Raw genomic sequence first — 13,697 nt, forward strand, 5'->3', positions numbered from 1 at the left:
GCCAGTCGGACACCGGAACCACTGGTACTCATCCCTAGGTAACCTAACCTTACCAACTGTTGTCCTCAGTTGTCCCAAAAGACTAAGAAATGGAAGAGGGACAGTACTCTGTGGCACTTCTCCGCAGAGCTCAAATGTATCAAGAGCCGCTGCGGGACTTATGAGTAGGCATGTATAGGATTGCACTGCAATCCTAAACACTCTTGCTGTGTGCAAGTAACATGTTTGAACAAATACATTTTAAGTGTGCAGTGAAAAAATATTACAGTTTGCACATGGATCCATCTTCTGAGTAAACATGTATAGGGTTGCACTGTAAGTGCCTTGCGCATATTAAACTGACACATTGTAAACCTTATGCAAGGATGGAAGTAGGTGCAAGAGGGGAAGATAAAGACAGAAAAGAAAACTAATGAGGCAGGGCACCTAAAGAGTGGGCGATCATGACAACATGAGAACATCAGAAGAGCCCTGTAGAATCAGGCCAGTGGCACATACGGTCCAGCATCCTGTTGCTACAGCGAGATGCCTCTGGGAAGCCTGCAAGCAGAACCCGAGTGCAGTAGCACTCTCCCCACTTGTGATTCCCAGCAACTGGTGTTCAGAAGCATACTGCCTCCAACAGAAGACATAGCCACTGTTGGTAGTACACATTAATAGCCTTGTTTAGTTAGTTAGTTATAAATGTTTATTTATTTATAAAAGTATTTATGTACCGCCAGTTCATACAATGTAACATGGCAGTGAACAATAACACATCCAATAAAATATCAAACACCATAAAAGCAATAACAAATATAACATTAGAATGAATGATCAAAATATTTAAACAGTTACATAGCTTGAATACAAGGGTATTCAAGAGACGCCTGAAAATCAAAAGTGAAGGTCCTTTCTGAATCTGTGCTGGATAAGCGTTCCACAGCATGGGACCGGCGACACTAAATGCCCAACTTCTAGTTGAAGCCAGTTGGGCCTCTGTAGCACGGAGGGATAACGAACAGCACTCCTCCAGATGATCTTAGTGGTCAAACTGGGATATAAGGGCTGTGGTGGTCCTTGCGTTACCCTGGACCCAAGTCATTCAGGACTTTGTATATATCAACACATATATATCTTCCAGGGATTTGTCTTTTCCTCTTTTAAAGCCATCCCAGCTGATAGACATTTTTTTTCTAAATTCAGAATAATAACGCTACAGGTGGGCTCTGGGGCAGGGGCTGGCAGGTGGCACAGATGCCAACCAAGAGAAGCGGCCTCTTTCCTGATCTGCACTCTCGTCTAGATCTCTCAGCAGTCCAGAGCAGCAGACATAAACAAAAACCATTTAACAAAAACATACTAAAAACAGTTTCAACATTCCAAGACGCAATGAAAATTGGAAAAAATGCTAAAGCACAGCTTAAAAACATTCGTTCATCAGTGGTCTTCAGGATGCCAGGAACAGTCCTCTTCATAACATCGGCAGTTTATTTTCATTCTCTCTCCTAATGATCCCTACCATAGAATTCGCCTTTTTCACAGATGTTGCACGCTGGGTCAGCACCTTCCTAGAGCTTCTGCTATGACCCCAAGGTCTCTTTCCTGGTCAGCCATTGCCAGTTCAGATCCATACATGTATATGTGATGCCAGGATTTTTTGTACCAATGTCCATGACTTTACACTTGCTTACATTGAATCAGTTGGCCATTTTCATGCCCATTCGCACAATTTAGAGATATCCTTTTTGAGTTCCTTTTTGGTTTTACCATCCTGAACAATTCAGCAAACTTGGCTCAGTAGGACTAAGCCCCAAATAATTCAGCTACCTGTGTGAAAAAGTGGCACACAGGGAAGTGCATAGGATGAATCTACTTCCATGGATTTCAAAGTGGAATGAAATTTGTTGTATTTCGTCATTGATTTTCCCCTATATTTGAATAAAATGCATTGACATGGTCTGATCCAGAGTCCCACACACAGTCCAACATGCACAGATTGCTTCCTATGCTGTTTGTTGCTCACCCCTAATTCCAGACCATTTACGAACAAGTTAAAAAGTACAAGTCCCAATAGCAGTGTTTGGGGGACGCCCTTTTCAACACCCCTCCATTGGGAGAACTATTCATTTATTCCTATTCTCTGCTTCCTGTTTCTTAACCAGCTACTGATCCGCAAGAGGACTTCTCCTCTTATTACATGACTGCTGACCTTACTTTGGCAAGGGACTTTCTTGAAAGCTTTTTGAAAGTCTTAAGCACACAATGTCAACTGGATCACCTCGATCTAACCTTGCTGACAGTCTCAAAGAACTAACTCTAAAAGATTAGTGAGACAGGACTTGCCCTTGCGGAAGCCATGCTGGTTTGGCTTCAGGACGATAAGCCACACCATACATTTAAAGCACACTGAACACACATTTAAAGCACATGACTTCACCAAACAATCCTGAGAACTGATTTCCTCCTCAAATTCCCAGCACCTTTAAACTAGATTTTCCGTGTTTCCTTGACGGAAGTCACATGCTTTACATTTGCATTGGATGTGCCTTAAAGGTATGGTGCAGCCTGCCCCAGTAAGCACCCGTTAATTATCGCACACTCCCAGGATAGCTTGAGAAAAGCACAGCAAATGGTGCACAGAATTTTTTTCCTTTTTGCCTTGCTATTTTTTTAACTACCTGAGTGAAAGCATGTAAGTGACAACAGAAATGAGCAAAAAGCCAATGTGGCATGTACAATTAGGTTTTCCACAGCTGGCAGGGATTTTATAACGAGGTGGGAATCTCTGATCATCATCACCTAAGATAATGAACTATTTTGTGGATGCATAACAGATTAGTTTTTGCAGGTATTACCGCTGGAGAACTGGGAATCCAAGGACATCCAGAAGGCCACAGATTCCCCACCCCTTCTAAAGGATCTCTTTGAAGGAGGGTTGGGAACCTTTTTCAGACAGAGGGCCACATTCCCTTATGGGCAACCTCCTGGGGGCCACATGCCAGTGGGGGGTGGGACTAGAGGCTAATGTGGGCGGAGCAGTGAATGTAAAAATTACTTTTGTACAGTTAGGCTAGTTCTACACCTTCTCACAGACCCCTGCCTGTCCTGCATTCTGGCAAGCAAGAAGCATTGTCAGAGTCCAAGGACAGATTCCAGCCAGCCAAAAACACTTAAGGAGGATAGGGAGTAGGAGCAGAACTTGGAAAAGTTACTTTTTTAAAACTACAACTCCCATCAGGCCCAGCCAGCATGGCTACTGGATTGGACTGATGGGAGTTGTAGTTCAAAAAAGTAACTTTTCCAAGCCGAGTAGGGGTGGTGAGGGGTGTGGCCTGGCGAGAGGGGTGTGGCTAAGGAGGAGGTATAGCCTGGGGAGAGCTCCAAGGGCCTGATAGAGAAGCCTGGAGGGGCACGTTTGCCCCCCAAACCTGAGGTTCGCCACCTCTGCTATAAAGATTAACCTTAACTTGAATGCTAGACTTCCCAATGGTTGGGGTTCAGGATGCATATTTGCATGCAAGCTTCTTCGGTCTCCTTAACATTACTGTATGTAGATCTGCATCCTCAGTCTCTTCCACAATTTATTTTGTGGCAAAGCTTTATCTGGACTGCCCCATTTCATGCTGTAGCTGGAAGGCTGCACCATGTTTGAATGCTCACTCAGTGGAGACGGGAAACACCTCCCTGCACATCCATCACTAGTCTTCAATTTGTCAAGAAAACCCCAAAGCTAGCAAATGTGGCCCACTTCCAAGAGCCTGTGCGCTTGGGGAGGAGGGGGCAGAGCCCATGCACCCTCGAGGCTGTTGGAAGATGTGGTTCAGCTCAAACTGGTAGGTTGGGTCTGCATGGCTTTAAAAAGGGTAGATGGAGAGGAGACCTCCCGATTCCTAGGCTATGCCTATCCTGTGATCTACTAACCCTTCCTGTGTAAACAGTTATTCTGAGGATGCTGACTGGTCTTCTCTTCGTTCGACAGAGAGAGAGAGGACATCTTCTCTTTGTCTGTCTCTCTGCTCACAGCATGAGGGCAAACACTAGGCTTAGGGTTTGCATCTCCAACTTAGCTAGTTAGCTAGATGTAGAACTCTTTCCTATCAAGTATGTACTTCCAGCATAAAATAGTTCTTATTTTGAAGCTTAAAGGTCTCAGTGTGACTAATTCCAGGGAAGATGTAATATTTAGTAAGGATTCAAACATCCAAAGCTCACTCAGGTGCTTTTTGCTACTCTGCAACAGAGGCCAGGAGGAGGACGTGGTGGAACAGCACACCTGAAACGTGCTCAGTTTCCAAGTTGGGAAGGAGGGAGCCAGGGGCCGTTCTTCAGAATACAAAGTGGTGGCAGCAGCAGTGCTATGACCCACTTATGAATCCCAGTCCAATGAAGTGTAGACAATTATTGCAGCAGGAAGAAAGAGTTAGCCTAGCCTATTAACTGCCTGCATAAGCCTGGTGGAACAGAAAAGTCTTCAGCAGGTGCTTAAAAGTTAAAACCGAAGGCGCCTGCTGAATCTCTGTTAGCAGAGCATTCCACAGAACTGGGCCGATAACACGGAAGGTTTCTTTAAAAGAGGTCTCACTACTGCCTCCTTGAGACTACTAGGGACTACTCCCTCACTCAAGGAGGCATTTATCACTTCCTTGGCCCAGCCGGTGGTAGTAGTCCTGCTAGCCTTCACTAGCCAAGATGGACAAGGATCTAGAGCAGACGTGGTCGCTCGCACCAATCCAAGCACCTTGTCCACTTCCTCAAGCTGCACCAACTGAAACTCATCCAATAATGAAAGACAAGACCGTGTTCTGGACACTTCAATGGATTCGTCTGTCATAACATCAGAGTCTAGGTCCCTACGGATGCATGCGATTTTATTTTGGAAGTGCCCTGCGATGTCGTTACAGCGAGCTTCAGATGTTTCAATGGTATCTAGAGGACCAGTATGTAAGAGTCCTCGTACAACCCTAAAAAGCTCTGCAGGGCCGCAGAGAGATGTCCTGATAGAGGCAGCGAAGTGGGACTTCTTCACCGCCCTTACCGCTTTTATATACGACTTAGTAGAGGCACTTACCAAAGCATAACTGCATCCGTCTGGAGTTCGCCTCCATCTGCACTCCAGCCTCCTTCTCTCTTGCTTCATCACTCTCAGCTCCGGGGTATACCATGGGGCTGCATGAGCTCTGCATCGAAGAGGGCGCGCGGGAGCAATCGTGTCGATAGCCCGGGCCATCTCCGTATTGCACAGTATGACCAAGGCCTCAACAGGAGCGCCAGTACTATCAGCTGGAAAAACTCCCAGAGCCCTCTGAAAACCAATAGGATCCATAAGCCTCCGAGAGCGGACCAACTTAATAGGTCCCCCACCCTTGCAGAGGGAAAGAGTCGTCGTAAGTCTAAAACTCAGCAGGCGGTGTGATCTGTCCATGACAATGGAGTAGATGAAAAACACCCCACCTCCAGATCACCATCTCCATGACCAGTGGCGAAGATCAAATCAAGAGTGTGACCCGACACATGCGTTGGGCCAGTAACAAATTGAGACAGCCCCATGGTTGTCATGGAGGCCATGAAGTCCTGAGCCGCCCCATATGAAACTGTCTTGGAAATGGGGCACCACCACCATGAAGGCTCTGTCTCTAGGAACAATTTTCAGAAGGATAATAGAATTAACAGCTCATGCATATCCCTGAGACCTGAACTTACAAGATCTGAACAGGATGGTTTATAACAGTTGCTATTGGAGGTTGCTGATTCCTAGGGTCGCCATAAGTTGTAATTGACTTGAAGGCACATAAAAACAACAAGCATATCCCTGAGTGAAACTGCATGCCATTCCCAGCCAGTACATGCAGGGAGTGGGGGCAAAGAGGCTAATAATTTGGACAGCCTTCTGATTAAAGGGCATTTTCCTTGTCCACAAAGGCAAGTGACAGTTCTAAAGGAAGCCATCCACATTTTGCTATGTGAGTCAAGCCAAGGCTTTAAAATGAGATCCGTGAAGTATGTTATTATTCATCACTGCAGCATAGGTGAAAACTTACGAGCTCCAATTCAATTTCTTTGCAATAAGCCTATCAGGAATAGATGAGATTATATTTTGACTTCCAGAAGTGAGGAAATATGTTCTGTGCAGTTTAATGCATTGCAGTAAGGCTATTGGATAAATTTGGGTCATTGCTACAATTTGAAATGTATCTTTATTTAAAGGAATCCAAATCCATAACCAAGAGGAGATGGGCATAAAAGGCTAGAATGCCAAACATTAAGGACATACTGAGCCAGAACATCGGCCCATCTAGCTCAGTACCGTCAACATTGGCTGGCAGTGGCTCTCCATGGGTTCAGGCGGGAGTCCTAGCCCTCCTGGAGATGCCAGGAATCAGTTGTTCATGCAGACAGCCTTGTATTTAAGCCACAGCAACCAGGAATTCCATGCAAGCAGCTGAAGAGGCTGGTGCAAGAGGGGCAGATCACACTGTCTCTCCTCTGCCAGTCTGCTTGATAGAAGGCCACCTCTTTTGCTAGCCTGCTAAGAGCCAGAATTTCCATGCTGGATGTAGAAGAGGGGGCTAGCCGAAACCTCTGCAGACTACTAACTTTTGTGGGTATATTTTCATGGCATGAATGTTTCTGTACTTAAGGTTGTATCCAGCTAAGACCTGCTCAGAGTAGACCAACTAAAATTAATGGACCTAAGTTAGCCATGTCCATTCATTTTCAGTGGGTCTGCTCTGAGTAGAACCAGCATTGGATACAACCCTTACTCATTTCAGTTCATTTATATTTCACCTTTCTTCCATCATGGAACCCAAGGTGACATACCAAAGGTTCCTAGGTGTCTCCCCCCCCTCCACATACACACACACTTCCAGGCACTGCTTAGTATCCACAAGGTGGCTGTATCGTCGCTCCCAAACCATGCTCTACTTATGAGCAAAAGCTTCTGAATAGGACTAATAACTTTCCAAAACAGCATCAGGGACGCCCGAGCAATTTTTCAATCAGCAACATAGATAAGCAACCAAAAAAGCTTTGTAGGATTTCCTTGTTCTAGATTTACAAAAGCACAAGAGCTCTGTCCCCAGAGATATCTGCCAGCTCAGCAAAATGGCCAGTTCACACGTGCATGTTCATCACTTAACAAGTTCCAGCATCTTGTATGTGTGAATGGGTGATCACACATTAAACTTTTATCACCTCACATCTCCTCCAGCAGAGTACCTTTGCATGGAATCACTTCATGTGCTCAGCTGCCAGTCAGTCATCAAGTCCTGAGAAATCATCTTAAGTACATCTGTTTGGGAACCAGGAACTATTCAGAGTGACAGCTGTAAATATATAAGCATGGGGTGTTTCTCTTTTCCAAATTAAATTTGAGGAGAAGCTTTTTCCCATTGGAAGGGGCTCTGATAATTTGCCTGGCCTGATATAATTTTTTATGCACATTTTAATGATCGTATAAATAATTGAACTCCATTTCATAATATATTTAAATATTTTAAATGGCTTGAAATGCAAATTGTAAATTGTGGATGGGCTAAGGAGAGATAAATTTTTAAAGAACACTTTTAAAATGCAAAATGAATATGGAATAATTTCCCTGATACAAGATGGTCCTGCCTGGCATTCATCGCCTCTTCAAGGCCATTTTAATTCAGTCCATGGAAAGGGTCAAGTAGATATGTTTTATGTAGACAACCACAGAGGGGTCTACCAACCTAGAACCATCCATTCCGCTTATAAATGCAGCCAGTTATAATCTCTCTCTGTGTAACTTTTTAAAAGTTTGTATTTTAGAAATATTTGTACAAATCTGTGAAGAGCAATAGTGCTTTTCAGTATATATAATTTCATTTATAAAATGCTGCTGTTTGAGCGGGAAGGGCTGTGGCTGAATGGCAGTGCATCTGCTTTGCATGCAAAGGGTCCCAGGTTCAATTCCCAGCATCCCCAGTTAGGGCTGGGAGAGACCTCTGCCTGAAATCATGGAGAGCTGCTGCCAGTCAGTGCAGACAATATTGAGCTAGTATGGTCTACTTTCGTATAAGGCAGCTTCCTATGTTTCTGTACTGGAAGACCTCCAGTGAGGGAAGTCCACTGTAGGAGTCTCCCTGAACATTAAGATGTTTGCAAGCGGCCTTTCTCAGAGTCCCTTCCCTATCTTCCAAAGAGAAGAGTGTGGCATCCACACCTATGGACTGCACTCCTCAGAGAACCCTACCTTGAAATAGTCACGACGCTTGTGGAGAATCGCATTCTTTGGAAAAGGTCGTAGCTGAGTGGTGAGCACATGGGTTGCTTGCAGAAGGCCCCAGGTTCAGTCCTCGTTATTGTTAGGACTGGGAAAGAACATTATCTGAAATCCTGGAGAGCCACTGCCAGCCAGTGCAGACAATACCAATACAGTATAATCATAGAATCATAGAGTTGGAAGGGGCCTTGTAGGCCATCGAGTCCAACCCCCTGCTCACAGCAGGAAATCCACAGCTAGAGCATCTCCCGCAGATAGCTGTCCAGCCTCTGCTTGAAGACATCCAGCGAAGGGGATCCCACCACCTCCCTAGGCAGTCAGTTCCATTGCTGAACTGCCCTTACTGTCAAGGCAGCTTCCAGATGTGTCCTGCTTGCTCTCCCTTACATCAGTGGAGTCCTGGAGCCTATCAACTGGGAAGCACACAGAGTTTGCCGCTTGTTCTACCAAGAGCTCCTGGGATCAGTGTGCAGATGCCCCATGTGGTAAGCCACAGAACTGCAGGCATTTTGAGCTCATGTGCTGTTTTCCAAATAGAGTGATCAAGAACAAACAAACTCTCTTCAACAGAATGCTCTGTCCTGATTGGATCGAAAAGTTCTTCAGCCTCTGTTTTGTTTGTCCTTTTGAATCAAACCATCCGTTGGGTTGCAAATGTTAGAGGTGAGGTCTAGCAAAGTTCAGGCCTTCTACTCTTTTTATTACAGGTGAGGATGGGATACATATGCCTGGATGAAGATGTCATATTCCTTTAGAACAGGGATGGAGAACTGGTGGCCCTCCAGATGCTGGATTCCTATTTCCAGCTGCCAACATAGTCAATGGTTTCCGGTTGCTTCCAGACAATCTTCCATAGGTTGCTTCCAAACAATCTGTTTTCTGAGCATGCATCCCGATTTGTTTGTGGAAAGGATAGACAACATCGCATCAAGCAATTATTATCTCAAAGTTTCCTGCACGTATTCCCATTACTTTCTTTATCCCCAAAAGTCTGATTTGGGGGGAAAGCAGGTTTGTTGCACAAGAATTTTAACAGCACAAACTGAATTTGCCAGTATGTGACTGAATCCTACCTGAAAATAGTGACAGCCTAGAAGTGCCCTTCGCATGGCCCACACAACCCAAGCTTGAGTTTAACAGTTAATGAACACAGATCCTGCCTCTGTGTGTTTTTCGCACATCATAAAAATCAGCAAGTACTAGCTTCTCCCTCAGTGAACACAGAGCTGCTATGATTTCTAAAAGCACGTCACTACTACTAACAAACTGGTTCTGTGCAATTCAACTTTTTTTTGTTTTTTTTCCCCAGGAGGGTAAAGAATCTGCTCTGCATTTTGATCAAGAAGCAAATCCTTTCAGATGACACCAAATTGGCCAAGAGCAACTTAGGGAATAGCTAATTCTGGCTCATTTAGAAGTGTGCGAACAGCCTGGAAGGAATCACACATCGGATACCATGCATCTCCCCCTAACTTGCTCCAGTATTTTGTTGTAATGTGCACAGTGCACCATTATATAATATACACATAAGGCTGGCGTCAAGGCAGAACAACTGACAAGAGTCCCCCAAGGCTGGTATAAATACTAGAGGCCTAATCAACAGAACTGCACCTTCTGATTGTGCATCTAACTTCTGCTTTCAGTCACTGCTTTCAGGGACCATAAACTGGAAGGTCTAGATCAGGGATCATCAAAGCGGCATCTGTGGGTCTTTCCCCGGTGTCCAGAAAGCCTCTGGACCCCACCCCCCTCACTGCCACTTGGTCATCATGAGTTGGTGAGGGTGGTTTACTTTTTTCCCCTTTGGAAAGTACATAGAACTGAAGGAGGAAGTTGGAAAAGTAACGTTCTTTCCTACTTCCTCTTTCAGATCTATAGGCTTTTCAAGACTCAGATTAGTGCTAGTGCAGTGGTTTTCAACCGTGAGTCCCCAGATGTTGATGGACTACAATTCCCATGATCCCTGACCATTGACCATGCTATCTGGGAATGATGGGAGTTATAGCCCAACAACATCCAGGGACCCAAGGTTGAAGAACAATGTTTTAGTGGATCTAACTTTTTCACAGTTGCCTTGGCACACACATGCTCACTTTCTTATTTCTCTCAGGGGAGGGGATGATGCAGGGGAGGGGGAGAGAAGTGGCCAGAGAGGTGTGTTTATTAGGAGAAATTCACACAAAAATGCTGAAGAATTTTCATGAGAATTTCTTTTTTTTAAAATGCACAAATTGTTGCAGAAAGGTGGAGAACTGACAGATCCTTCCATCCCTACTGGCCATTCGAGTTATTTTAGCACCCGAAGCAGAAAATCCCACAAGTACCTCTCCTTGGAATAAAAAATCCACAATAATAAATTTAAAAACTAAAACTTTGCAGGCCTTTCATGACACTGAAGGTCAGTTGCTTGCCTAATAGTAGGGCTGGTCCCAATGGTATTGTGTATCACATCACTTGCTTGCGTCACACTATGGTGAGCTGGTCCTGCTGCGCTTGAGAACCTTCCTGCTCAGGGAGGCACTAGACGTCTGCCCCCGAGTCCTGACCTGAGGACACTGCCACCCTGGCCTATCCCAGGCAATGTCTCTAGATACTCCTTTCTGCCCTGCCATGCCCTACCTCCATGGACAAGCTGGCCCAATTAACCCAGCTGCCTTGCCGATTGTTGGGTAGAGAAGGATCAACTGCCAATGCAAAAGAGGGAACGACACCTGGAGCCAGGTCTCTCCTGCTGGGTGAATGTCAAAGCAGAACTGTAAAGGGAGCAAATAAGCGATCGTTTCTGCAAAGCAATGTACATAATAGTATTAGAATGATTGTGCTTGTCTCTGTCTCCTCCGTTGCCTTTCTCATTCTTGCATCCAAGCCGTGCTAATCTGGGCGCTGCATTTGGCTGACTCTGATTGGCGGACTATACCTCCGGCCAAGGACATTCTGCTACCCACTCTGCAAGACAACTGCAGAGGGGATTCAGGGCCTGTGCTCAGAATCTTGAATGGATTGCAGAGACAGGCTGAGTTATCATGAGGATGAAACTCGTGTTCCTCCATCTGTATAATTATGACAACCTTTTATTGGCCTGCACGCCTCTAGTGGGCATCCGCGTCAGAGCCTCCAAGAGATGCCAGGAATTGTGTATTGGCTTGCCTTGGTCAGAAGATTTATTGCCTGTGTAGATCTATTCCACAGTGGCTGATTATTTTAATTTGGTTTCATGATGTACAGGAATTAGAGCTCCTTAGCAGGCAGATTCATTGCCACAGGCTCTGTCATTCCACAGAGAATAACAGAGGCACAAAGATGTGGGCTAAAACCAGCCCACCGTGCCTGGCTCCAGAGTTTCTTAAAGTATAAATGCAAAAAAGACTTTTCAATATCAGTCAGTCAAGATTAGCAATGCTGGGAGTCATGAATGTAACATAAACAGGAGGAGAAATGGTTCTCTTGAATATTTCAACCATAATGGCTCTCAACTGCAACTGGTTCTAGCAACTGGTTGCAAAATTTCACATGTATATTCTCTTCCATTTATTTATTTATTTATTCATTCATTCATTCATTCATGTATGAATGTGTGTATTTTTACAACATGATGCATGTGAACTGAATGGGATTGAGGCTACAATCCTAACCCCTGATCTGTGCTGCTGGAGGGGGTTAGGATTTAACAGACATTCCCGTCTGCTGCTTCTGCCACCTTGGAGGCTCCAACTGAAGCTGTAGAAAACATGGTGGAGGAAGCACTATCATCAGTACTGTTCTCACCTGTGGTGGCCTGTGGAAGGCCCCAAACCAAGGCACTAGAGAGGTGGGGCCAGTGTGGAATTGAGATGACCATGGATCAACTGGATCTGAAGCCAAGCTAACTCCTGGAAAGGGTCCTGCCATCCTGCAGTTGCACAGCAAAGAAGTCCCAAACCGAGCCCCTCTTCCTTTATTTTTTTAATATTTATTTCTTAAGTAAGCAAAATTAAAACTGGGATGGATTATGACATGAATAGTCCAAAAGCAAATTACAAGGCGCAGATTTCTTGCAAGGCCAATAGCCTAGCCTCTCTTGCATTGCTCTGTTAGATAGTTTAGACAAGTAGGGGAGATTAAATATTGGCTATGGCAACACATAACAATATTGTCTTTTTGAAATAATAATTCTTAACATTTATGTAGTGTTTTTGAGCATTCAAGCTGCTTCTTATACATTTCATTACTTAAAATATTTACAAACCAGCTTTCAGATATCAGGGTGGGATGCAGAATATAAAATAAAAACAACCAACCAAATCATTTAAAAAAAGCTTAATAAAACACACTATTAAACTAAAGCAGCTCAGAACAGGTTACAATCATCCATCTACTTAATATATTTTCCTAAAGATGTCATCATGCGGCATTTAGCTTCTCTGCCAACAGGAGGCGCTGCGAACTACAGTTTGACAACAGACTTGTGAGATCTACTGGTGCAGAAGAGGAGGGAGACGGCAGCCCCAAATTTATAATAATCTAAATAGTCTAAATCTCTTTTCTCAGGATTTAAACCTGTTGGTTCAGGTCCTGTCAACTGGAGCAACAGAAAACAAATTTGCTCCATTGTTCAAATATTTGAAGATAACAGTCACACCACCTCTTCACTGTCTTTTCTTCAGCTCTCATAGCCTTTCCAGTTGTTGCCTTTTGTTTAGCTCAGGGATCTCCAACCCATCGCCTGCAATCCCAGCACATAGCCCAGAATTTGAAGTCTCTAGCCCTAGAAAGCAGGTTTGGAGCAAAATGTGCAGGTACTACCCTTCTATGCAATTTATGTGACATGAGCCAGCCTGTCTTCTCCTGCCTGTCAGTGTTATTAGCCAATGAGTGAAATCAGAGCTGTCATTGATAAGCGAGTTGTTTGGACACCAGGCAATAGGAATCCCTGGGTTCCTAAAGAGCTGCTGTTTTGCCCTCCCTTTTAGTGCACTTAAACAGGATTCTTCTGCCTTTATAGCTGTGTGGCAGGCAGAAATTCAACAGGCCAAGCCTTTTCTAGTATGGAAATACAATTATGGGAAAAGCTCATCATGACTACTCTAATTTTGTGTTATGTCACACCCCATGAAAGTCATTTTGTGACTAGTGCCTGCAACACTCTCTCAAAATTTGCAATCTGCTCTCTGGTCCAAACAAGTTGGTGACGCCTAGTTTAGCTTGATACACTTCCTGAATCTTGAACCTAAAGGATGTTAGTCCAGGACTTAGCCTAGACACACTGCCCTCCAGTGGCCAGATATAAAACAAAACCAATGTCACATTCACACCATGCTGTTAAAGCACTTTTACCCCACTCAAGGCTTTCTCCCAATGAATCCTGGGAACCATAGTTTGTTAAGGGTACTGACAGCTGCAATTCTCGGCGCATTTAAGAAACAACCATTCCCAAGATTCTTTGGGAGAAGGTGTGACTGTTAAAGTGGAATGAGAGTGCTTTAAATGT

Source organism: Rhineura floridana, chromosome 16 (genome assembly GCF_030035675.1).
Source record: "Rhineura floridana isolate rRhiFlo1 chromosome 16, rRhiFlo1.hap2, whole genome shotgun sequence".
In the NCBI taxonomy this organism is placed as follows: domain Eukaryota; kingdom Metazoa; phylum Chordata; class Lepidosauria; order Squamata; family Rhineuridae; genus Rhineura; species Rhineura floridana.